At 49.1% G+C, this 26,854-nt stretch overlaps 1 protein-coding gene across 2 annotated transcripts in view; it reads right to left on the reverse strand.

Annotated features, from left to right (window-relative positions):
* Positions 1-616: 616 nt before the first annotated feature.
* rabl2 (RAB, member of RAS oncogene family-like 2) overlaps positions 617-26,854 on the reverse strand; it is a 92,733-nt gene continuing 66,495 nt past the window's right edge. Inside the window, exons 9-10 of one of the 2 annotated variants that reach the window (XR_011596272.1) lie at positions 5,737-5,831; positions 617-900 (exon numbers count right to left, since the gene is read on the reverse strand). The gene's annotated coding sequence lies outside the window, so the exon portion shown is untranslated. The remainder of the gene's footprint in view (positions 901-5,736; positions 5,832-26,854) is intronic. The other variant, XR_011596273.1, reaches the window with a different exon arrangement.

Here is a 26,854-nt window from a genome sequence, read left to right on the forward strand (position 1 = left end):
TCGTGAAGACCCATTCAAAATATTTGTTCAAAGTCTCTGCCATTTTCCTGTTTCCCATTATTAATTCCCCAGTCTCATCCTTTAAGGGACCAATGTTTAATTTAGCTACGCTCTTCCTTTTTATATACCTTTAGAAGCTCTTTTGTCTGTTTTTATATTTCTTGCTCGTTTACTCTCATCTATCCTCTCCCTCTTTATTATTTGTTTAGTCATCCTTTGCTGGTTTCTAAAAATTTCCCAATCCTCTGGCCTACCACTAATCTTTGCAACATTGTATGCCTTTTCTTTCAATTTGATATGATCCTTAACTTCCTTAGTTAGCTACGAATGGTTTATCCTTCTCGAAGAGTTTTTCTTTCTCACTGGAATATATCTTTGCTGAGAGTTATGAAATATCTTCTTAAATGTCTGCCACTGCTTATCTACCATTTTACACTTTAGTGTCTCAACATAGTCTATGATACCAACATCAGGCATAGGAAGAGACACGGAGAAGAGGAGCTCACTTAATTCTTCAAAACCTATCACTCTCGGTTCTCATTCTCCCAACAAGAATTAAACAAAAACCAGTAACGCTCTAGAGATCTTTGATATAATGTTTAATTTTAACTGATTCTCAGTGAATTATAAAAATCACGGAAGATGGCCATTCGGCCGATCGGGTCTGTGCTGGTGCTTGCCCTTCTACCGGAGCTGTCCAATCTAATCCCAATTTCCTGCTCGATCCCCGTATCCTTTCTATATTCCTGCTTTTCAAATCCTCACCCAATTTCTTCCAATGAAATCCTTCAGCCGATGACTCACATATTTTCTCTCCGATGAAAGCTTTATCAATGCTTGCTCGCCATTTGCGATCCAGAAACTCTACCTTAGCTTGTTAGAGGCCTCGGACACACTGATCTGTATAAAGACAGAAGAAGAGTAGAGAATTTGAGCTTTCCAACAATGCAGGAAGCTGATGAAGAACGAAGAGCCAGTGAAGGAGATCAGAGCTACTGGTTAATTTGTTAAGTGGGCCTATTGTGGTATAAATACAATCAGTGATGGTAGTCCTTCGATTGAGGCCCAATACCTTTCATACTATACACAGAATGAATGGTCCATTTGTTAACTGTGTGATGTCTATTGAAATTTAAACAGCAATGCACTGCCCTATTGCAAATATCTCTGTTTGTTTGTCTGTCTTTCCCTCTCTATCTATCTCTGTCTCCATCTCTGTTTCTCCCTCTCTGTCTCTATCTCTCCCTCTGTGTCTCCCCCTCGCTATCTATCTCTGTCTTTCTGTTTCTCCCTCACTGTTTCTCTTTGACCTTAATGTTTTATTCACTAGATTTTGTTCCGACTTCCCATATGTGTCACACAGAGGAATCCACAGAGGAGATTTACATTGTTCTCAGTGGTATCTTTCAGATGCACTGTCAGAGGTACCCTCTTTCGGATGAGACATTAAACTGAGGCCCCATCTGCTCTCTCTCTTTCTCTCTCTCTATTTCGGATCCCAAAGCACTATGCGATGAAGAGCAGGGGAGTGCTCCCGGTCTCTTGGCCTATATTTATCCCTCAATACAACACCACCAACAGATTAACTGCTCATTTATCTAATTGCTGTTGTGGGATCCTGCTGTGCACAAATTGTCTCTGCGCCATGTTTCCTACATTATAACAGTGATTCTTTGAGACTTCAAAGGAGGTAATGAAATACAATTCATTTCTTCCTTTTGTTCTTTCAAGCATCTCCTTGGAATCTGAGCTGACACTGGAGGCAGTACTTGGTATGCAACACGCCTAATGTCTGGGCGCAAAATCAGCGTTCAGGGTCCAATTCCAGGCGGCGGTAGCCCACGCCCAATCCCCCCAGAAGTGCTCCAGCTGCCAAATTCTTCAGAAGAATACGATTTATGAGAAGTTGAAGCTTCAGCTGCACAATATTTTGTCGACCCCGTGACCACAGTTCAGAGTTAAAGGTATCGCGTTGCTCACGGGTCATGAGGTCAGATTTTTCAATTTGTTATCAGGACGTGGGCATCTTTCCCGCAACTCCATGGTTGAACCCCTCCAATTAGGTTTCTGCCCCGCCACAGCATAGAAACAGCCTTTACTAATGTCACAAATTATATCCTATGTGACTTTGACCGCGGTAAACTATCCCTCCTCATCCATCTGTTTGCAGCCTTTGACACAGTTGAACACGCCAACCTCCTCCAGCACCTCCCCTCCGTTGTCCAGCTGGGTATGACTGCCGTCGTCTGGTTCCGGCCTGGCTTGGAGTTCAGTCTCTGAATGTGCGTAGACGCAAGCGTCATCCGTGTACTGTAGTTCGACGACAGAGGATGGGACGGTCTTGGATCTGGCCTGGAGGCGACGAAGGTTGAACAGGTTCCCACTGGTTCTATAGTTAAGTTCCACTCCAGCGGGGAGCTTGTTGAGCGTCAGGTGGAGCACTGCAGCGAGGAAGATTGAGAAGAGGGTTGGTGCGATGATGCAGCCCTGCTTGACCCCGGACCGGACGTGGATTGGGTCTGTGGTGGATCCATTGGTCAGGATCACGGCCTGCATGTCGTCGCGGAGCAGGTGGAGGATGGCAACAAACTTTTGGGGGCAGCCGAAACAGAGGTGAACGCTCCATAGTCTCTCGTGGTTAACAGTATCAAAAGCCTTTGTAAAGTCAAAGAAGGCCATGTACAAAGGTTGGTGCTGTTCCCTGCATTTCTCTTGCAGTTGTTGCACCGTAAAGATCATGTCCGTTGAACCCCATGGTGGACGGAATCCGCGCTGTGAGCTCCTCAGCCACAGGGAGAAGACGGTTGAGGATGATTCTAGCGATGACTTTCCCAATGGCCAACAACAGTGAGATTCCTCTTTTTTAAAGATGGTCATGATGACTGCATGTCTGAGATCTCCCGGCATGCTCTCCTCCTTACGGATGAGAGAGATGAGGTCATGCATTCGTGCCAATAGTGCCTCTCCGCCATACTTTAGTGCCTCAGCGGGGATTCCATCTGCTCCCGATGCTTTGTTGTTCCACGATGACATGTAAGCCATGATCCTGACCAATGGATCCACCACAGACCCAATCCACGTCCAGTCCGGGATCAAGCAGGGCTGTGTCATCGCCCCAACCCTCTTCTTGATCTTTCTCGCTGCCATGCTCCACCTCATGCTCAACATGCTCCCCGCTGGAGTGGAACTAAACTACAGAACCAGTGGGAACCTGTTCAACCTTCGCCGTCTCAAGGCCAGGTCCAAGACCACCCCAACCTCTGTTGTCGAGCTACAGTACGCGGACGATGCCTGCGTCTGCGCACATACAGAGGCTGCACTCCAGGATATAGTCGACGTATTTACTGAGGCGTACAAAAGCATGGGCCTTACGCTAAACATCCATAAGACAAAGGTCCTCCACCAGCCTGTCCTCGCCAAACAGCACTGCCCCCCAGTCATCAAGATCCACAGCATGGCCCTGGACAACGTGGACCATTTCCCATACCTCGGGAGCCTCTTATCAACAAGAGCAGACATTGATGACAAGATTCAACACCGCCTCCAGTGTGCTAGTGCAGCCTTCAATCTGCCACCAAGCTCATGGTCTACAGGGTTGTAGTAATACCCGCCCTCCTATATGGCTCAGAGACATGGACCATGTACAGTAGACACTCAAATCGCTGGAGAAATACCACCAACGATGTCTCCGCAAGATCCTACAAATCTCCTCGGAGGACAGAAGCACCAGCATTAGCGTCCTCGACCAGGCCAACATCCCTACCATTGAAGCACTGACCACACTTGATTAGTTCCGCTGGGCCGGCCACATTGTCTGCGGGTCTGACACGAGACTCCCAAAGCAAGCGCTCTACTCTGAACTCCTTCATGGCAAACGAGCCAAAGGTGGGCAGAGGAAACGTTACAAGGACACCCTCAAAGCCTCCCTGATAAAGTGCAACATCCCCACTGACACCTGGGAGTCCCTGGCCAAAGACTGCCCTAAGTGGAGGAAGTGCATTCGGGAGGGCGCTGAGCACCTCGAATCTCACCGCCGAGAGCATGCAAAAATCAAGCGCAGGCAGTGGAAGGAGCGTGCGGCAAACCGATAAGCGAATAAGGGGTTACGGGGAGCAGGCAGGAAAGTGTGGACCTGAGTCCATGATTGGATCAGCCAATTTCGTATCAAATGGCGGAGCATGCTCGAGGGGCCATATGGCCTACTCCTGTTCCTATGTCTTATATTATCCTATTCCTTATGTTCTTATGTTCTTATGTAAACCTGTCCCACCCTCCCTTACCCTCAACAACTATCTGTCCCACCTGTGACAGGAACTGTGGCTCTAGCATTGGACTGTTCAGCCACCTAAGGACTCATTTTAAGAGTGGAAGTATGACTTCCTCGATTCCGAGGGACTGCCTATGATGATGATGTTCTTGAGCTGATGGATGGCCTTTTTTACCTCATGCAGGGCTGGGGTTTTGCTGAGAAGGTGGCAGGGATGGAGTTGAGGACACTCGAGTCAAAGGCAGCGTCTCGATTAAGGAGATCTGCGAAGTGCTCCTTCCAGCGAGTCCTGACTGCCTCGGTGTCCTTGATGAGTGTCTCCCCATTCTTGGTCGCAGTGGCGAGGGGCCTTGGGTGCTTGAGCCCTAGGTGGACTTGACTACGGTGAAGAATCCTCGCACATCATGGCTGTCGGCCAACTACTGAATCTCCTATGCTTTCTCCACCCACCATCTATTCTTTAGGTCGTGGTTTTTTGTTGGACCTCGGCCTTCAGCAGTCTGTAGAGCTGCTTTGCTGCTCTCGAATTAGGTTGTTGTTTTAAGTTCAGAAATGCACTGCGCTTGCGATTTATTAGCTCGTGGATCTCCAATCCATCATCAACATTTTCATCGACGTGTACGAAAGCATGGACCTTACACTAAACATCCGTAAGACAAAGGTCCTCCACCAACCTGCCCCCCAGTCATCAACATCCACGGCGCGGCCTTGGACAACGTGGACCACTTTCCATATCTCGGGAGCCTATTATCAGCAAGGACAGACATTAACGACGAGGTTCAACACCGCCTCCAGTGCGCCAGCACAGCCTCTGATCGCCTGGGGAAGAGAGTGTTTGAAGATCAGGCCCTCAAATCTGGCACCAAGCTTATGGTCTACAGGGCTGTAGTGATATCCGCCCTCCTGTATGGCTCAGAGACGTGGACCATATACAGTAGACACCTCAAATCGCTGGAGAAATACCACCAATGATGTCTCCGTAAGATCCTGCAAATCCCCTGGGAGGATTGACGCACCAATGTCAGTGTTCTCGATCAGACCAACCTCCCCAGAATCGAAGCACTGACCACACTCAACCAGCTCCGTTGGGCAGGCCATATTGTCCGCATGCCCGACACGAGACTCCCAAAGCAAGCGCTCTACTTGGAACTCCTACACGGCAAGCGAGCCCCAGGTGGGCAGAGGAAACGTTTCAAGGACACCCTCAAAGCCTCCTTGATAAAGTGCAACATCCCAACACCTGGGAGACCCTGGCCAAAGAGCAGTCTAAGTGGAGGAAGAGCATCCGGGAGGGCGCTGAGCACCTCGAGTATCGTCGCCGAGAGCATGCAGAAAAAAAGCGCAGGCAGCGGAAGGAGCGTGCGGCAAACCAGACGCCCCACCCACACTTTTCTTCAACGACTGTCTGTCCCACTTGTGATAGAGACTGTCATTCTCGTATTGGACTGTACAGTCACCTGAGAACTCACTTTTAGAGTAGAAGCAAATCTTCCTCGATTTCGAGGGACTGCCTATGATGATGGTTCCGGCCTGTATTTATTTTGTCGCGGTTTATTCATCAGACCTGAAAGGAATTTCATATGGATCAGTTAGCGTATTCGTTATTATATTACACACTGTGATTTCAACCTCTGGGTGCCAATTAGTGTCAAATAGTGAGTGACCACACACCAGGGAGCCACTCACAGAGCGAACACATTATAATTTAGCAATTTTACAATCCGTGAGGAGTTAAATATCCCCTCAGTTTGAGCTGGATTCAAACGCAAATCCTAAATGGAGCTAACCGAATACCTTACCTTTAGCAAATACTTTTTAATTGAAAAGGATATAAAAAAAATATATATAAAATAATTGCTCCTTGAGCTGAGAGGAAATGCAGTGATTGCAATATTTACATTCGGTCTGATTGGTCTGTTCTGTTAGTTGAGCCATTGCAACATGCCCTTGAGAACTGTTGTTAGACTGCTCAAGTCCAGCATTTATTTACTTTGTCATAGTTTATTGACCAGTTCTGCAAAAGGCCAATTATAGACACGGTGGGATCAAGCAGTGAATGGAGGCGAAACCCACAGAATATTTATTGTCAGCAAATGAGACACAAAGTATTGGCCAAGGTTAATAGAGGTTTAATTTCGCACTGATACAGGGTAAGTGAAATAGAATATGAGCAAGGAAGAGCCCATGAGAGGGAGGAAGGGAGGGATGGAGGAACCGAGGGAGGCAGGGGCTGGGAGAGGGGCGAAGGGAGGGATCCCAAGGGAGGAAGGGGCTGAGGGAGAAAGAGGTTGAGGTGGTGAGGGGGCGGGGGGGGGAGGGGTGGAGAGAGGGGCCGAGGTAGCGAATGGGAAGGAGGGGTTGAAGAATGGAGAGCGGAGGGAGAGGTCTAAGGAGGGAGTTTCCGAGGATAGGAGGGAGTGGCAGAGGGAGGAAGAGAATGAGGGAGAGCCCAAATGAGGTTGAGGCCAAGGGAGGGAGAGGCGGCGGGAGGGAAAGGCAGAGGGAGGAAGGGAATGAGTGAGACCACAAGGGAGGGATGAGCCGAGAGAGGGAGAGGTCAAAGGTAGAGAGGTCAAGGGAGGGAGGGTGAGAGAGAGGCCGTGTGTCACACGTCACATGTTAATCCAGCTCTCTGCAATGTAATGTTACTGAGGAGGGGCGGTGGAAGGAAGGAAAAATCGGCCTCTGTTTCTATTTTCTTCACCATCTCCCCTGAAGGTACTGAAGGTGCTGGACTGAGATCCACAGGTATCAGAAGTCCCCTGGTACCTCACCCAAGTGAGCCAAGATAGTGGGTATTTACACCATGGATGGAATCATGGCTGAACCTGATGTTGGCCTAACCCAAAACCCACAAATACACAGGGAGCGATGGATAAAAGGACAGGGTAAAACCAGCATAGAATGTGAGGAGAGGGTATAACCAGGACAGAATGAACGAAAGGGCTATACTAAAGAAGGCAGACTGCCGTGATTGAGGACTCCCTGCTCTTCTTTGAATTGTGTTATCTTCATTATCCACCTGAGAGGGCAGACGGGACACCGGTTTAGCATCTCGCCGAAAGGACAGCACCTTCGACAATGCAGCACTCCTTCAGTACTGGACTGTAGTGTCAGCCTAGATTAGGGGCTCAAGTCTTGGAGTGGGGCTTGTATTTATATCTGGCTCAGAAGTGAGAATGCCACCCATTGTGCCAAGCTGGTATATAAAGGGCAGTGGGGTTCATTTTAGATTGCTCCAGTAAAAAAGATGGCACAGACACAATGAGCAAAATGGCCTCCCTCGGTGCCATAAATTTCAATGACTGCAACCAATGCAAAATAAGGTTTGGAAGGTTGTGTTTTTAATGTTTTTGAAATTAAAAGAGTGCCACGTGTTCTGTTAGCTATTTAACGTTAAAACATAACTGTTATTTGGATATTGGTGATCTCTACTTTCCCTGGATGGTAGCATTGAACTGGTAGTAAAACTTTAGTCTGCTATGCCTGTGCGCTCAACACAACTTTCCCTCTCAAACCAGCTGACAAACATTATACCAGTGCAGCCAATTGTGTGGTCCAGTGGTTACTTAATTTAGTCTGTTCTGAGGGATTCAGATCCCTTGAGGTAAAGAAAGTATTTAAGATTAGTTTGCTGCGAACTCAAGAGGAAGGGAAGCATGCCACACAATTATCATGATGAATGACATCATCACGCCCATGTTAGGAAACTGTTTAGAGACAGACTGTGGCTCATTGTTTCTCTAATCATTCCCTAATCACCTGCTGATTAATGTAGGTGCAGCAATCGCTTAATAACCAGCTCGGCTACAACTATTTTGTTGTAATCAGAAAATCAAGTGCCCCCTGATTAAAGTGGGGGGGGGCACACTCCAAAACACTTTTCAAGTGCCCCCTTGCTTTCTTTTGGTGTTTTTTTAGGGCACTGAAACACAAATTATACAAGTGCCCCCTGGCTAAAAGGTGGGGGGGGGGGGGCACTAAAACCAGCAAATTAAACAAATTAACATTTAGACATAAAATCAAATTAAAATTTGGTTGCGGGGGTGATGATGCACTCCAGTCCCTCCGGTGCCCACCTCTCGCGGAAGGCCGCGAGCGTACCGGTGGACACTGCGTGCTCCATCTCCAGGGACACCCTGGCTCGGATGTAACCACAGAAGAGAGGCAAGCAGTCGGACTGAACGACCCCCTCGACCGCCCGCTGCCTGGACTGGCTGATGGCCTCCCAGGAGCAGTCCTACGAGGAGGCCTTCCGACCTGCCCACTCCCCTCCGCACAGGGCGCCCAAAGATCAGGAGTGTGGGACTGAAGTGCAACCAGAATTTGAGGAGCAGCCCCTTCAAATAATGGAATTGGGGCTGCAACCTCGCACACTCCATAAAAACGTGGAACACGGACTCTTCCAGACCGCAGAAATTGCAGGCGGCCTGGGAGCCCGTGAACCAACTTAAAAACTTATTGCACGGGATTGCTCCATGCACCACCCTCCAGGCCAAGTCTCCAATAAATAATGGGAAGACTCCCACATAGAGTGCACTCCATTGGGGACCCCCGCCTCCTCCGGATGGCAAGATGATGCGCCATGGCATGTCCGGACGGCAGACGAGGATGGCAAGGTGGAGAGTGCAAGAGCAGGCTGCCAGCTAGGCTACAGATCCAAGCCTCAGGAACACCCGGCTCGCGATAGTTCAGAGGAGATTCATCAGAGAAAAATAGAAAGATTTGCACTTGAAGAACGCCCTACCACATCGTCGAATCATCTCACACTGCTTCAAATAATGAATTACTTAATTCATTCTCGGGGTGTGGCCGTCACTGGCAAGGCTGGCATTTGTCGCCCATCCCGAGTTGCCCAAGTTTGATACAACTGAAAGACTTGAGTTGTTGTGGGACTGAAGTCACATATAGGCCAGACCGGGTAAGGGCGGCAGATTTCCTCCCCAAAAGGACATGAGTGAACCAGTTGGATTTTTAACGACAATCTGACAGCTTTATGATCACTTTTACTGAGACCGACTTTTAATTCCCAGATTTCCTAAACTGCCCCTAGGTGAAATTTAAACTCCCATTCTCTGTATTATTAGTCCAGTAACATAACCACTGCACCACCGTACAGTACTTTTGGAGTGTGCTGCCATTAATGGCCAATTGATTGCCTTGGTGGAGTTGGTTGAGGGAGGAATTTTGGCCAGGAAACTGGGATAGGGGAGCTCAGGATGGGGGAAAGGGAAGAGCTATTCTCTCTTCAGCTTTTGGGGAAGACATTTTGTTTTGTTTTATTGACCGAATTTAATGGAGAAAGAAACAATTAAATTAGGCAAGGGGAGAGCAAAAATATCTCAGAGAAAGGGGGGACTCTACCAAGACCTGGAGGGGAGAAGAGAGGTGTCCGTCCCGACCAGGAGGAGATCCTGTTTTTCAAACATCTACTTGATCCACAGGAACAGACGAGCAGGTCCTCCCTGATGCAGGTACAGCTTCTCCGACAGTGCAGGAACAGGGATCTATGAGGTGCATATCCTTACTGTAGCAGAGTGTTTTGCTTACAGTCAGATGCAAAATGTAGCGAGAGCTCAGGTTCTCCACTAGAGATATTTCCCAGTGACTATGCAGAGGTCAGTATTAGTGAAAAAGTGTCCTGCGATTATCTTGGACACTTAATTGCAGGTGACATGGAGATCAACCAACCGCCCTGCTCCCCCGCGCCGCACCCCCCCCCACCTCCAATATAATTGTGTCTGTGGCTGACTGAAGTGTTCAGGATTCTGAAGGGAATGGACAATGTTAATGCAGACAAAATGTTCCCTGCGGTGAAAGGAATCATTGATTGAAATAGAAAAATCAGGACATATCAGCTGGAACAGGATTGACAATTAAATATTCATGGCTATAAAACTTTCAGGAGAGATAGGGAAAAAAGAAAGAGACGAAGGTTAGTCGCATTCATTGGAGCCTTTGGCCAGGCTTCTCCTCCTCACGACAGGATCATGATGGGACAGGTCCTCCAGCCACTGCTATGCTCGTTGGAAATACAATGGCCATTTCTTCACGGTCGCTGGGTCAAAATCCTGGAACTCTTCCCAACAGCACTATGAGAGTACCTTCACCACACAGACTGCAGCAGTTCAAGAAGGTGGCTCACCACCACCTTCTCAAAGGCAACTAGGGATGGGCAATAAATGCTGGCCAGATAGTGCACCCATCGGGGTTCGGGTGGGAGACTGAGGGTACAATCTCCCGGGCCTGGCACTGCAGAAGACCATGTGGTTTCCTCCATTAAATAACCACCCCACCCCCCCACGCACACACACACACGCTCCTCACTATCTGGAAGCACACGCTGGAAGTAGTAATCTCGGGATTGCTACCAGTGCCACGTGCTAGTCAGAGTAGGAATCGCAGGATAGCGCAGATGAATACATGGCTTGAGCAGTGGTGCAGCAGGGAGGGATTCAAATTCCTGGGGCATTGGAACCGGTTCTGGGGGAGGTGGGACCAGTACAAACCGGACAGTCTGCACCTGGGCAGGACCGGAGCCAATGTCCTAGGGGGAGTGTTTGCTAGTGCTGTTGGGGAGGAGTTAAACTAATATGGCAGGGGGATAGGAACCAATGCAGGTAGACAGAGGGAAACAAAATGGAGACAGAAGCAAAGGACAGAAAGGAGATGAATAAAAGTGGAGGGCAGAGAGACCCAAGGGGAGAAACAAAAAGGGCCACTGTACAGCAAAATTCTAAAGGGTCAAAGTGTAATAAAAAGGCAAGCCTGAAAGCTCGGTGCCTCAATGCGAGGAGTATTCGGAACCCAGGAGAGGGCTCTGAGTTAGTTAAAGTGGGTGAGAACGCAGATAAACAGGACCCCAAGAAAGAATGCAAAAGGCAGGAGGCAACAGAGCAGAGTAGCACTGGGGTAAGTGTAAACCACAAGGTGATAGGAAGGGACAATATGTATGAATATAAAGGGGCTGCAGGAGGGGTCAAAACTAAAAATCATGGTTTAAAAACTAGTATTAAAACACTTTACCTAAACGCACGCAGCGTTCGAAATAAAGTAAATGAGTTGACAGCACAAATCATTACAAATGGGTATGATTTGGTAGCCATTACAGAAACGTGGTTGCAGGGTGGCCAAGACTGGGAATTAAACATACAGGGGTATCTGACAATTCGGATGGATAGACAAGAAGGGAAAGGAGGTGGGGTAGCTCTGTTAATAAAGGATGATATTAGGGCAGTTGTGAGAGATGATATTGGCTCCAATGAACAAAATGTTGAATCATTGTGGTTGGAGATTAGAGATAATAAGGGGAAAAAGTCACTGGTGGGCGTAGTTTACAGGCCCCCAAATAATAACTTTGTGGTGGGGCGGACAATAATCAAGGGAATAATAAAGGCATGTGAAAAAGGAATGGCAGTAATCATGGGGGATTTTAACCTACATATCGATTGGTCAAATCAAATCGCACAGGGTAGACTGGAGGGGGAATTCATAGAATGCATACGGGATTGTTTCTTAGAACAGTATGTTATAGAACCTACAAGGGAGCAAGCTATCTTAGATCTTGTCCTGTGTAATGAGACAGGAATAATAAACGATCTCCGAGTAAAAGATCCTCTCGGAATGAGTGATCACAGGATGGTTGAATTTATAATACAGATTGAGGGTGAGGAAGTAGTGTCTCAAACGAGCGTACTATGCTTAAACAAAGGGGACTACAATGGGATGAGGGCAGAGTTAGCTAAAGTAGACTGGGAACACAGACTAAACAGTGGCACAATTGAGGAACAGTGGAGGACTTTTAAGGAGCTCTTTCAGAGTGCTCAACAAAAATATATTCCAGTGAAAAAGAAGGGCGGTAAGAGAAGGGATAACCAGCTGTGGATAATCAAGGAAATAAAGGAGTATCAAATTAAAAACCAATGCTTATAAGGTGGCCAAGGTTAGTGGGAAACTAGAAGATTGGGGAAAATTTTAAGCAACAGCAAAGAATGACTAAGAAAGCAATAAAGAAAGGAAAGATATATTATGAAAGTAAACTTGCGCAAAACATAAAAACAGATGGTAAAAGCTTTTACCGATATATAAAACGGAAGAGAGTGACTAAAGTAAATGTTGGTCCCTTAGAAGATGAGAAGGGGGATTTAGTAATGCGAAATGTGGAAATGGCTGAGACCTTAAACAATTATTTTGCTTCGGTCTTCACAGTGGAAGACACAAAAACCATGCCAAAAATTGCTGGTCACGGGAATGTGGGAAGGGAAGACCTTGAGACAATCACTATCATTAGGGAGGTAGTGCTGGACAGGCTAATGGGACTCAAGGTAGACAAGTGCCCTGGCCCTGATGAAATGCATCCCAGGGTATTAAAAGAGATGGCGGAAGTTATCGCAGATGCATTCGTTATAATCTACCAAAATTCTCTGGACTCTGGGGAGGTACCAGCGGATTGGAAAGCAGCTAATGTAATGCCTCCGTTTAAAAAAGGGGTCAGACAAAAGGCAGGTAACTATAGGCCGATTAGTTTAACATCTGTAGTGGGGAAAATGCTTGAAGCTATCATTAAGGAAGAAATAGCGGGACATCTAGATAGGAATAGTGCAATCAAGCAGACACAACATGGATTCATAAAGGGAAATCATGTTTAACTAATTTACTGGAATTCTTTGAGGATACAACGAGCATGGTGGATAGAGGTGTACCAATAGATGTGGCGTATTTAGATTTCCAAAAGGCATTCGATAAGGTGCCACACAAAAGGTTACTGCAGAAGATAAAGGTACGCGGAGTCAGAGGAAATGTATTAGCATGGATAGAGAATTGGCTGGCTAACAGAAAGCAGAGAGTCGGGATAAATGTGTCCTTTTCGGGTTGGAAATCAGTGGTTAGTGGTGTGCCACAGGGATCGGTGCTGGGACCACAACTGTTTACAATATACATAGATGACCTGGAAGAGGGGACAGTGTAGTGTAACAAAATTTGCAGATGACACAAAGATTAGTGGGAAAACGGGTTGTGTAGAGGACACAGAGAGGCTGCAAAGAGATTTAGATAAGGTTAAGTGAATGGGCTAAGGTTTGGCAGATGGAATACAATGTCGGAAAATGTGAGGTCATCCACCTTGGAAAAAAAAACAGTAAAAGGGAATATTATTTGAATGGGGAGAAATTACAACATGCTGCGGTGCAGAAGGACCTGGGGGTCCTTGTGCATGAATCCCAAAAAGTTAGTTTGCAGGTGCAGCAGGTGATCAGGAAAGCGAATGGAATGTTGGCCTTCATTGTGAGAGGGATGGAATACAAAAGCAGGGAGGTCCTGCTGCAACTGTACAGGGTATTGGTGAGGCTGCACCTGGAGTACTGCGTGCAGTTTTGGTCACCTTACTTAAGGAAGGATATACTAGCCTTGGCTGGGGTACAGAGACGATTCACTAGGTTGATTCCGGAGATGAGGGGGTTACCTTATGATGATAGATTGAGTAGACTGGGTCTTTACTCGTTGGAGTTCAGAAGGATGAGGGGTGATCTTATAGAAACATTTAAAATAATGAAGGGGATAGACAAGATAGAGGCAGAGAGGTTGTTTCCACTGGTCGGGGACACTAGAACTAGAGGGCACAACCTTAAAATACGAGGGAGCCAATTTAAAACCGAGTTGAGAAGGAATTTCTTCTCCCAGAGGGTTGTGAATCTGTGGAATTCTCTGCCCAAGGAAGCAGTTGAGGCTAGCTCATTGAATGTATTCAAATCACAGATAGATAGATATTTAACCAATAAGGGAATTAAGGGTTATGGGGAGCGGGCGGGTAAGTGGAGCTGAGTCCACGGCCAGATCAGCCATGATCTTTTTGAATGGCGGAGCAGGCTCGAGAGGCTAGATGGCCTACTCCTGTTCCTAATTCTTATGTTCTTATTATGTTCTTATTCAAGGAATGCCCATTTGTGCAATGTATGGGACGACCACTGGCAGCCTGTGTTACTGGGCCCAGCGTGAACTGGGCCCGTCCAGAGAGCAGGGAAGAGGATTAAAAAAAGCTGATTGCAGTTCAACGTGTTTGGGAGACTGCAACATGTCAAAAGCTCCCTCAGGGCATAAAGATCAATATTAAGATTTCACAAGGAGTAGTTTGTGTTGCAGCAGCTGTTTCTAGTACTGCATACCAAACATTTACAATCTATCAAATCTCGTGAAGTTGGTTTGAAGGAGGATTAGGACAAATGCCATATTAATACTGCAGCTGGTGTCAGTCAGCCAGAGAGCCTGTCAATCACTCCCAGGCTCCGTGACGGGAAAATCATCAGCAGTTTACCAAAGTCTTTTCTGTTACATATCCTATATGTAGGGTGAGGTGGTTGCATGTGTTAGGGTGCAAGGATTCTATGTGTGAGGGGCTTAGAATTATTTTGTTTGAGTTTGTGTATATTTGTGTGTTTGTTTGTGTGTTTGTGTGCGAGGGTGTTTGTTTTTGCGTGTGAAAGTGTGTGTGTTTGTGTGTGGGTGGATGGGTGGGTGTTTGTGTGTGGGTGTGTTTTTGTGTGTGCGGGTCTGTGTGTGTTTGTGTGTGGGAGTGTGTGTGTTTGAGTGTGTGTGTGTGCAGGTGTATGTGAGGGTGTGTGAGTGTGTGTTTGTGTAGATGGGTGTGTGTGTGTGTGTGTGTGTGAGGATATATGTGCATGTGAGTGTGAGTGTGTGTGTGTGTGTGTGGTGGGGGTGGGGTGTGTGTTTGTGTTTGTGGGGTGTGTGTTTGTGTGTGGGGGTGTGTTTGTGTGTGCGGGTCTGTGTGTGTTTGCGTGTGGGAGTGTGTGTGTTTGAGTGGGTGCGTGTGCAGGTGTATGTGAGGGTGTGTGAGTGTGTGTTTGTGTAGATGGGTGTGTGTGTGTGTGAGTGTGTGTATGGGGGTGGGGTGTGTGTTTGTGTGTGGGGGTGGGGTTGTGTTTGTGTGTGAGTGTGTGTGTGGGAGTGGGGTGGTGTTTGTATGTGTGTGTGTGTGTATGTTTATGTGTTTGCGTTTGTGTGGTGGGGAGGCATTTGTGTGTGTGGATTTGTGTGTTTGTGTGCATGTATGCGTGAGGGTGTGTGTTTGTGTGTGTGGGAGTGGGGAGGTGTTTGTGTGTGTGTGTTTCTGTGCGTGTGTGTGTGAAGGTGTGTGTTTGTGTGTCAACAAGCTCCCCGCTGGAGTGGAACTAAACTACAGAATCAGTGGGAAGCTGTTTAACCGTCGCCGTCTCTAGGCCAGGTCCAAGACCACCCCAACCTCTGTCGTCAAGCTACAGTACGCGGACGACACCTGCATCTGCGCACATTCAGAGGCTGAACTCCAGGATATAGTCGACGTATTTACTGAGGCATACAAAAGCATGGGCCTTACGCTAAACATTAATAAGACAAAGGTCCTCCACTAGCCTGTCCTCGCCGCATAGCACTGCTCCCCAGTCATCAAGATCCACAGCGCGGCCCTGGACAAAGTGGACCACTTCCCATACCTTGGGACCTCTTATCAACAAAAACAGACATTGATGAAGAGATTCAACAGCACCTCCAGTGCGCCAGCACAACCTTCGGCCGGTTGAGGAAAAGCATGTTCAAAGACCAGGCCCTCAAATCTACCACCAAGCTCATGGTCGACAGGGCTGTAGTAATATCCACCCTCCTGTATCGTTCAGAGGCATGAACCATGTACAGTAGACAGCTCAAGTCACCGGATAAATACCATCAACGATGCCTCCGCAAGATCCTACAAATCCCCTGGGAGGACAGACACATCAACATTAGCGTCCTCGACCAGGCCAATACCCCCAGCATTGAGGCATTGACCACGCTTGGTCAGCTCCATTGGCCGGGTCACATTGTCCGCATGCCAGACACGAGATTCCCAAAGCAGGCACTGTACTCGGAGCTCCTTCATTGCAAATGAGCCAAGGGTGGGCAGAGGGAACGTTACAAGGACACCCTCAAAGCCTCCCTGATAAAGTGCAGTATCCCGACCGACACCTGGGAGTCCCTGGCCAGGGAGTGCCCTGAGTAGAGTGGGTGCATCTGGGAGGGCGTTGAGTAACTCGAGTCACATCGCTGAGAGCATGCAGAAAACAAGCGCAGGCAGTGGAAAGAGCGGCAGCGAACCAGTCCCACCCTCCCTTACCCTCAACGGCTGCCTATCCCACCTGTGGCAGGGACTGTGGCGCTCGTATTAGACTATTCAGCCACCTAAGGACTCATTCTAAGAGTGGAAGCAAGTCTTCCTCGATTCCGAGGGACAGCCTATGATGATGATGATGATGGTGTGTGTGTGTGTGGGTGTGTGGGTGTGTGTGTGTGTGTGTATATGTGTGTGTGTGTATGTGTGTATGTATGTGTTTGTGTGTGTGTATGTGTGTGTGTGTATGTGTGTGTATGTGTGTATGTGTATGTGTATATGTATGTGTGTGTGTGTATGTGTGTGGGTATGTGTGTGTATGTGTATGTGTGTATGTATCTGTGTGTGTGTGTGTGTGTGTATGTGTGTGTGTGTGTGTATGTGTGTATATGTGTGTATGTGTGTATGTGTGTGTGTGTGTATGTGTGTATGTGTGTGTGTATGTGTGTGTGTTTAAGTCCCAAATTAATGGAGAGTAAAATTATCCAACTCGAACTAGGCAGGTTGGGTTAAAATGAGGGCTTCAGTTTTTACTTCGGGTTACCATCCAGTGAGAAACCAATTGCACACCCACCAAGAGTCTAACCACCTCCCCTTGACATTCAATGGCATTACCTTCGTCAAATCGCCCACCATTAACATCCTGGGATTTGCCATTGACCAGAAACTCAACTGGACCAGCCACATAAATGCTGCAGCTACTAGAGCATGTCAGAGGCTGGGTATGGACTCGACGGGCCGAATGGCCTCCTTCTGTGCTGTAACCTTTCTATGATTCTCATCATCATCATCATCATCATCATCATAGGCAGTCCCTCAAAATCGAGGAAGACTTGCTTCCACTTTAAAAGTGAGTTCTTAGGTGACTGAACAGTCCAATACAGGAATTACAGTCTCTATCACAGGTGGGACAGACGGTCGTTGAAGGAAAGGGTGGGTGGGGGGGTCTAGTTTTCCGCATGCTCCTTCCGCTGTCTGCGCTTGTTTTCTGCATGCTCTCGGCGATGTGACTCAAGGTACTCAGCGCCCTCCCGGATGCTCTTCCTCCACTTAGGGCGGTCTTGGGCCAGGGATTCCCAGGTGCCGGTGGGGATGTTCCATTTTATCAAGGAGGCTTTGAGGGTGTCCTTGAAATGTTTCCTCTGCCCACCTGGGGCTCGCTTGCCGTGTAGGAGTTCCAAGTAGAGCGCTTGCTTTGGGCGTCTTGTGTCGGGCATGCAGATGATGTGGCCTGCCCAGCGGAGCTGGTCGAGTGTGGTCAGCGCTTCGATGATGTGCTGTGCTGTGCTGTGCTGTGATGTGCGAGGATTCTTCACCGCAGTTAAGTCCACCTACAACCCAAGCACCCAAGGCCCCACCCCACTGCTGGCCAAGAACGGGGAGACACTCATTAAGGACGCCGAGGCAGCCAGGGCCCGTTGGAAGGAGCACTTTGAAGACTTCCTTAATCGAGACTTTGCCTTTAACACGAGTGTCCTCGACTCCATCCCACGACATGCTACCCGCCACCATCTCAGCAAAACCCCAGCCCTGCAGGGGTTTCGATTAAGGAAATCTTCAAAGGCCATCCATCAGCTCAACAAGGCATCAGGAGCAAATGGAATCCCCGCCAAGGCACTAAACTATGGTGGAGAAGCACTATTGGCACGAATACATGACCTCATCTCATCCATGATTCGATGATTATATTCTGCGGTGAGTGGTTCACCTCCTGACTCCCCAAAGCCTCTCCACCACCGACAAAGCACAAGTCAGGAGTGCGATGGAATACTCTCCACTTGCCTGGATGGGTGCAGAGGCAACACTCAGAAAGCTCAACACCATGCAGGACGATGCTTGATTGGCACTCTATCCATCACCTTAAACATTCACTCCCTCCACCACCTGTGCGCTGTATCTGTAGTGTGTACCATCTACAAGACGCACTGCAGCACTTCCCAAACCTGTGACCTCCACCACTTAGAAGGACAAAGGCAGCAGCTCCAACTTCCCCATCACGTCTCACACCATCCTGACTTGGAAATATCTCACCGTTCCTTCATCGTCGCTGGGTCAAAATCCTGGAACTCCCTCCCTAACAGCACTGTGGGAGCACCTTCACCACACGGACTGCAGCGATTCAAAAAGAAGGCCCACCACCATCTTCTCAAGGGGCAACCAGGGATAGAAAATAAATGCTGGCCTTTTCTCTCGGGCACCAACACACTGATACATTATTACTTGGCGTACATGTCTTCCTGGCGGGTACACCCATCGAGGACAATGAGGTATTCACTGTACACGCGACAGGTTGGTGCCTGATGATTGGTGCCCTATCAACAACTTGAAGTTCCCTCTGGTTGAGGCAGATCACTACTAGCCTGTGCTGTTGAAGGGAAGTGGAATCCCATCACAAAGTCTCCCCCTGACATTCCCTATCTCTGGGTTTTGTGAGGCTGAAACTTTTGTGAGGCTGAAACTCTGAATGTACATATGCGTGGACGCACACCTTCAAATCATGCTGTGCAATATTAGTAATGCATTAGTTTGAAATTGTATTTTGGACCAGTTTAAATCACCTCATATACTCATTTGAAGAGGTCCTCTGCAATCTGCTAGAATTTCCAGTGCTGTGGGTTCATCCCACAAATTCAACAGGGAATAAAGGAAACAGAGCTCCTTGTGTGCAGCTGTGGGCAAGAGTAGAACCTCTCCACTCTTGAGGGATGGTAACATACAGTACAGAAAGTCGGGGTTTGCCTCCTAAGTTAGAGCGTTTAACTTGTCCATTGACAGGCAAATTGTGGGCAAACAGTGCTGTCTTTAGCCTCTGGAGATTTAGGCTGACACTTCAGTACAGTGCTGAGGGAGTGCTGCACTGTTGGAGGGACAGTACTGAGGGAGTGCTGCACTGTCGGAAAGGCAGTACTGAAGGAGTACTGCACTGTCGGAGAGGCAGTACTGAGGGAGTGCTGCACTGTCGCAGAGGCAGTACTGAGGGAGTGCTGCACTGTTGCGGAGGTCAGTACTGATGGAGTGCTGCACTGTTGGAGGGACAGTACTGAGGGAGTGCTGCACTGTCGGAGAGGCAGTACTGAGGGAGTGCTGCACTGTCGGAGAGGCAGTACTGAGGGAGTGCTGCACTGTCGGAGAGGCAGTACTGAGGGAGCGATGCACTGTCGGAGGGGCAGTACTGAGGGAGCGATGCACTGTCGGAGAGGCAGTACTGAGGGAGTGCTGCACTGTCGGAGAGGCAGTACTGAGGGAGCGATGCACTGTTGCGGGAGTCAGTACTGAGGGAGCGATGCACTGTCGGCAGGGCAGTACTGATGGAGCGCTGCACTGTCGGAGGTGCCGTCTTTCAGATGAGATGCTAAACCGAGGCCCCATCAGCCCTCTCAGGTGGACGTAAAAGATTCCTCGGCACTATTTTGAAAAAGAGCAGGGGAGTTCTCCCATTGTCCTGGCCAATAATTATCCTTCAACCAACAACTAAAAACAGATGATCACATTGCTGTTTGTGGGATCTTGCGGTGCGCAAATTGGCGTTTCCTACATTACAACAGTGACTACACTTCAAAAGTATTTCTTTGGCTGGAAAGCGCTTTGGGATGTTCTGAGGGAAGAAAGACTTGTTTTCACGGCCACCGGACGTCCCATAGCATTTACAGCCAATTAAGTACTTTTTGAATTGCAGTCACTGTCATCGCCGAGAGCATGCAGAAATCAAGCGCAGGCAGCAGAAAGAGCGTGCGGCAAACCAGTCCCACCCACCCCTTCCCTCAACGACTATCTGTCCCACTTGTGACAGGGACTGTGGTTCTCGTACTGTTCAGCCACCTAAGGACTCATTTTAGAGTGGAAGCAAGTCTTCCTCGACTCCGGGGGCCTGCCTATGATGATGATGATGTAGGAGTTCATGCAAGGCAGTATATAAAAGCAATTCTTTCTTTTCTGGAGATGGGCAACCACACCTATTGAGGGGAGTGGGGAGCGATTAGTATAATGACTCAGGTACGGATTCTGGAACAGGGGAATCCACCAGTGGAGCGGCTACAATCTGAATACCATGATCGAGACAAATTCTGTCAACCCCTCCCCGATTAGATGAAACAGGGGGGGATGCTCTGGGTTTCCAACACACACTGGATCATGAGGCTAAGAGTCACTGACATTAATGCTCTACGCAGCATAACACAAGCGTTTTAACTCAATCAGCCGTGAAATTAAACACCAGCATGTCAAAGAGATAGAATAAGCACAGAGCTGGAATGAACCAAGCAGCAGGCAAGTGTGTCTCTGCATGTTCAGTGAGAAACCGTTAATTAATTCCACTGAGTCCATCAGAACCTGTTACTTAGTGGTAACTGCAGCCAAGCAAGGCACTTGCTTTACACTGAAGGGGTTCATTAAATTCCTGCAGCTAATTTTCTTTCTCAGTTTATCCCCAGGATGGCTTCTGACTGACAAACAACGCCAACTTGCATTTATATAGCGCCTTTAATGTAGTAAAACATCTAAGGCACTTCACAGGGGTGTTATCAAATTTAACACTGAGTCTCATAAGGAGATGTTTTAGGACAGGTGACTAAAAACATGGTCAAAGTGGTAGGTTTTAAGGAGCGACTTAAAGGAGGAGAGTCAGAGAGATTTAGGAAGGGAATTCCAGAGCTTAGGGCCCAGGCAGCTGAAGGCACGGCCGCCGATGGTGGAGCGATGGAAATCAGGGATGTGCAAGAGGGCAGATTTGGAGGAGCACAGAGGTCTCGGAAGGTTGTAGGGTTGGAGGAAGTTACAGAGATAGGGAGAAGTGAGGCCATGGAGAGATTTGAAATGACAAGACCTTTAAAATTTAGGCTTTGCCAGACCAGTACCCAATGTGGATTGCGAGCAAGAGGTGATGTGTGAACGGGATTTGGTGTGAGCTAGGATACAGACAGCAGTGTTTTGGATGAGACAGAAAGGTATTCCCTTTCTGCAAATGTCTGCCGTCCTCTCCCAAGACTGCGGCCTTTTTACCAGCATTGGATGGAACTGCTCACTCTCGGTTCCTCACCCAGCTCAGCAGCCTTCTTCTGTCAGCGGATCCAAGTGTCCGCTTACTGTGGGGTTCACATTAGCTGAATCACTCACTCTGCCCCCGGATCTACAATCCTACCAAGGGTCACTGGCTCTTGTCCAAGTCTGAGACTCTCCTCTGGTTTCTGCCATCCCAGCCAAAGACTACTGAGAGCGCCTCTCACCCTTCCCCCTCCCCACCGCTCCCCTCCCCCTCCTCCACACCCAACCCTTCCTCCTCACCCTCCCTTCATCACCCCACCCCCCTCCTCCTCTCCCCTCCCCTCCTCCCCTCATCACCACACCCCTCCTCCTCACCCTCCCTTCATCACCCCACCCCCTCCTCCTCTCCCCACCCCCTCCTCATCCTCCTCACAACACCCTTCCCCTCCTCCTCACCCTCCCCTCATCACTCCACCCCCTCCTCATCCTCCTCACAACACCCCTCCCCTCCTCCTCATCCTCCCCTCATCACCCCACCCCCTCCTCCTCTCCCCTCCCCTCCTCCCCTCTCTCCTCTTCTCCCCTCCCCCTCCTCACCCTCCCCTCATCACCCCACCCCCCCTCCTCTCCCCTCCTCTCCCCCTCCTCACCCTCCCCCCATCAGCACCCCCCCCCTCCACTCCCCTCCTCCTCCCCCTCCTCACCCTCCCCACCCCACCCCCTCCTCCTCTCCCCTCCCCCTCCTCCTCCTCACCCTTCCCCTCCTCCTCACCCTCCCCTCATCACCCCACCCCCTCCTCATCCTCCTCACAACACCCCTCCCCTCCTCCTCACCCTCCCCTCATCACCCCACCCCCTCCTCCTCTCCCCTCCCCTCCTCCTCCTCTCCCCTCCCCCTCCTCCTCCTCACCCTCCCCTCCCTCCTCCTCTCCCCTCCCCCTCCTCACCCTCCCCTCATCACCCCACCCCCTCCTCCTCTCCCCTCCCCCTCCTCCTCCTCACCCTCCCCTCCCTCCTCCTCTCCCCTCCCTCCTCCCCTCCCCTCCCTCCTCCTCACCCTCCCCTCATCACCCCACCCCCTCCTCTTCCCTCCCCCTCCTCACCCTCCCCTCATCACCCCACCCCCCCTCCTCTCCCCTCCCCCTCCTCACCCTCCCTCATCACCCCACCCCTTCTCCTCCTCCTCTCCCCTCCCCTCCTCCTCCTCACCCTCCCCTCCTCCTCACCCTCCTCCTCTCCCTTCCCCCTCCTCCTCCTCATGCTCCCCTTCTCACCACTCCACCTCACCCCTTCCCCTTTTCCTCACCTCCTCACCCCTCCACATCCTCACCCTTCTCCTCACCCCACCTCCTCCCTCCTTTTCTCCTCACCTTCCCTCCCCTCCTCACCCCTCCCCATCCTCCTGAGCCTTCCCCCTCACCCCTTCCCTACTCCTCATCCTCCTCCTCCTCCCCTTCCCCTCCCCCTCTCCTCAACTCTCCCCCTCCTCCCCCCTCATCATCTGCTCCTCACTCCTCCCCTTCTGCTCCTCCTCCTCCTCCTCACCCCTCATCCCTAGCCCTCTCCATCTCCTCACCCCACCCTTCGCCGCAGCCCTACCTCATCCCACCCCCTCACCACCCACTCAGCCCTCACTCTTACCTTCACCACTCCCTCTCACCCCCGCATTGTTCCCCTCCTCCTCCCTCATCCTCACCCCTTCTCCTCCTCCTTACCCCTCACCCCTCTTCTACCCCATCCCTCAGTGCACCCCTCCCTTCATCCCGCCTCTTCACCACCCTCATCCCTCACTCTTCCAACTCCTCCCCTTCAATCTACCCCTTCACACCACCACCTCACCCTTCACCTCATCCTCAACCCTCCCCTCCCCTCACACCTCACCCCTACCCCTCCACCTCACCCCAATCCCTTACCGCTCCCCCTCACTCCCACCGTCCCCTCCTCATGCCCGTCACTCTTTACTCCTCCTCCTCATTCATCCCCCTCATCCCTCCCCCCTCACCCTCAACCCGCTCACTCCCTTTCCCTGCCTCATATCAGCTAAATTACCAGAAGTCAAAGATGTGATCTCCTGGTTTGTACCAGTGCCGGGCACTTATCCAAATTGAGTCATCAGTGCACCCGTCCTTTCTTCTACTTAAATGTGGACAAGTGCAACTGCTCAATGGGTCAGCGCAGAGGGAGCATTACTCTGTATCTAACACGTGCTGTATCTGCACCAAGAATGTTTGCTGGGACAGTGTAGTCTCTCTCTCTCTCTCTTTCTGTCATTCTGTTTCTCCCTCTGTATAGACTGGATTGGGATCTCATGTAAAGACTGGGAAAGGGATCCTCAGTACAGACTGGGAACATAAGAACATAAGAAATAGGAGCAGGAGTAGGCTATTTGGCCCCTCAAGCCTGCTCCGCTGTTCAATAAGATCATGGCTGATCTGATCATGGATTCAGCTCCACTTCCCTGCCCGCTCCCCATAACCCTTTGCTCCCTTATCGCTCAAAAATCTGTCTATCTCTGCATAAATATATTCAATGACCCAGCCTCCACAGCTCTCTGGGGCAGAGAATTCCATAGATTTACAACCCTCTGAGAGAACAAATTCCTCTTCATCTCAGTTTTAAATGGGCAGCCCGCTATGCTGAGACTATGCCCCCTAGTTTTAGTTTCCCTTATGAGTGGAAATATCCTCTCTGCATCAGCTTGTCGAGCCCCCTCATTATCTTATATGTTTCAATAAGATGTACCTCTCATTTTTCTGAACTCCAATGAGTATAGGCCCAACCTACTCAACCTAGCTTCATAAGTCAACCCCCTCAGTTCCAGAATCAACCTGGTGAACGTTCTCTGAACAGCCTTCAATGGAAGTATATCCTTCCATAAATTCAGAGACCAAAACTGCATGCAGTACTCTAGGTGTAGCCTCACCAATACCCTGCATAGTTGTAGCAGGACGTCTCTACTCACCTTTTGTGTTTCATGCACAAGGACCCCTAGGTCTCTCTGTACTGCAGCACTTTGCGATTTTTCTCCTTTTAAATTATAATTTACTTTTCTATTATTTCTGCCAAAGTGGATAACCTCACATTTTCCCACATTATACTCCATCTGCCAAATTTTTGCCCACTCACTTAGCCTGTCTATATCCCTATGCAGATTTTTTGTGTCCATCTCACAATTTGCTTTACCACCCATCTTTGTATTATCAGCAAACTTGGCTACATTACACTCGGTCCCTTCATCCAAGTCAATAATATAGATTGTAAATAGTTGAGGACCCAGCACCGATCCCTGCAGCACCCCACTAGTCACTGTTTGCTAATTAGAAAATGAGCCATTTACCCCGACTCCCTGTTTTCTGTTAGTTAGCCAATCCTCTATCTATACTAATATATTACCCTCAACCCCATGAACCTCTTATGTGGCACCTTATCGAATGCCTTCTGGAAATCCAAATAGACCACATCCACTGGTTCCCCCTTATCCACCCTGCTCATTACATCCTCAAAGAACTCCAGCAAATTTGTCAAACACGATTTCCCTTTCATAAAAGCATGCTGACTCTGCTTGATTGAATTATGCTTTTCCAAATGTCCCGCTACTGCTTCTTTAATAATGGACTCCAGCATTTTCCCTGCGACAGATGTTAGGCTAACTGGTCTATAGTTTCCTATTTTTTGTCTGCCTCCTTTTTTAAATAGGGGCGTTACATTTGCGGTTACATTTGCTGGGTCCGCCACAGCATCCAGAAAATTTTGGTAGATTACAACCAATGCATCCACTATCTCTGCACTCACTTCTCTTAAGACCCTAGGATGTAAGGCATCTGTTATAAATGAAGAGACCTTTGTGCGTGTTGCTCCTTGGAACCTCCCGATGCCTGGTTCAAACAGCGAAGGGAACTTGTTTAAGACCTGGGCACATGAAGTGTCGTCAGCGGGCGAGAGCACTCGGACGTCGTCCCAGTTCCAGCGTATCTTTCCCAGCTAGCTCCTGCCGAGCAGCGTGGGACCATCACCCGGTACCACCCAGAGTGGTAGCTTGTGCACTGCTCCATCGTAGGAGATCTTTACAATAGCACTGCCGATTATGGGAATCAGTTCTTTTGTGTAAGTTCTCAGTTTCGTGCGAATGGGAGTCAAGACTGGTCTTGAGGCCTTGCTGCACCACTATTTTTCAAAAGTCTTTTTGCTCATAATGGACTGACTCGTGCCCGTGTCCAGCTCCATTGACACCGGGAGTCCATTTAATTGAACCTTCAGCATTATCGGGGGACACTTTGTGGTGAATGTGTGCACCCCATATACCTCTGCCTCCTCGGTCTGAGGCTCTGGTTCATCGTGATCTGCCGTGGATCTGTCCTCCCCTGCAACAGGGTGGTTTGCAGGATTAACAGGGTTTGCAGCTCACCTGCACATATGGTGAGGTGTCCCATTGTTCCACAGCCCTTGCAAACGTACCTTTTGAATCGGCATGAATGGAAACGATGATCACCTCCGCAGCGCCAACAAGATGTTAATGGCCTTGCATTCATCACCCTTGATGGTGGACTCTGAGACATCTGCGGACGTGCAGCTGCAGGCATGTCGGGCCTGCCCTGTACATTGCGATTTGAAAACAACATCACTTTGTTCACAGTACTTGAGCAGCACTCGTGTGCTAAGAGATCTGCTTAGTATTGTCACTGGTAGTAATGAATGCCTGGGCTATCGCTATGGCCTTACTCAAGGTCGGAGTCTCTACAGTCAAACGTTTGCGAAGTATCACTTCATGGCCAATGCCAAGTAAAAAAAAGTCTCTGAGCATGTGCTCCAAATGACTCCAAATGTCAGGCAAGGCATCTTAGCTCGGCGACATAACTTGCCACTTCCTGGCCTTCAGACCTTTTGTAGGTGTAGAACCGATACCTCGCCATCAGAACACTTTCCTTTGGGTTCAGATGCTCCCGGACCAGTGTGCACAAATCATCGTACGATTTTTGCTGTGGGTTTCGCTGGAACAAGCAGATTTTTCATGAAGCCATACGTTGGTGCCCAGCAGACAGTGAGGAGAATCGCTCTTCATTTGGCAGCGTTCGCTTCTCCTTCCAGCTCGTTGGCCATGAAGTATTGGTCGAGTTGCTCCACGAAGGTTTCCCAATCATCTTCCTCTGAGAATTTCTCCAGGATGTCCACTGTTCTCTGCATCGTTGGGTTCATCATCTGTATCTCGTCACCAGTTGTTATATATGAATAAAGAGCCTGACTGGATACTGTGAGCTCAAAGTAAAGTGTGACCTTAGTCTTTTATTGCAGGTTTCCAGAGTGCCTCTCCGGCCTCCTTAAATACCTGAACACCCAAGGGATTGTGGGATCCCTTGGGACTCCAGTGGATGAGCTCTCTGGTGGCTATACAAGGGCATATGCAAGTTTACATACATAACAGAAACTATCCCGGATGCACTCTATGAATTCCTGCTCAAGGCTACCCTGGCCAATTT

Source organism: Pristiophorus japonicus, chromosome 13, assembly GCF_044704955.1.
Source record: "Pristiophorus japonicus isolate sPriJap1 chromosome 13, sPriJap1.hap1, whole genome shotgun sequence".
NCBI classification, from domain to species: Eukaryota; Metazoa; Chordata; class Chondrichthyes; family Pristiophoridae; genus Pristiophorus; species Pristiophorus japonicus.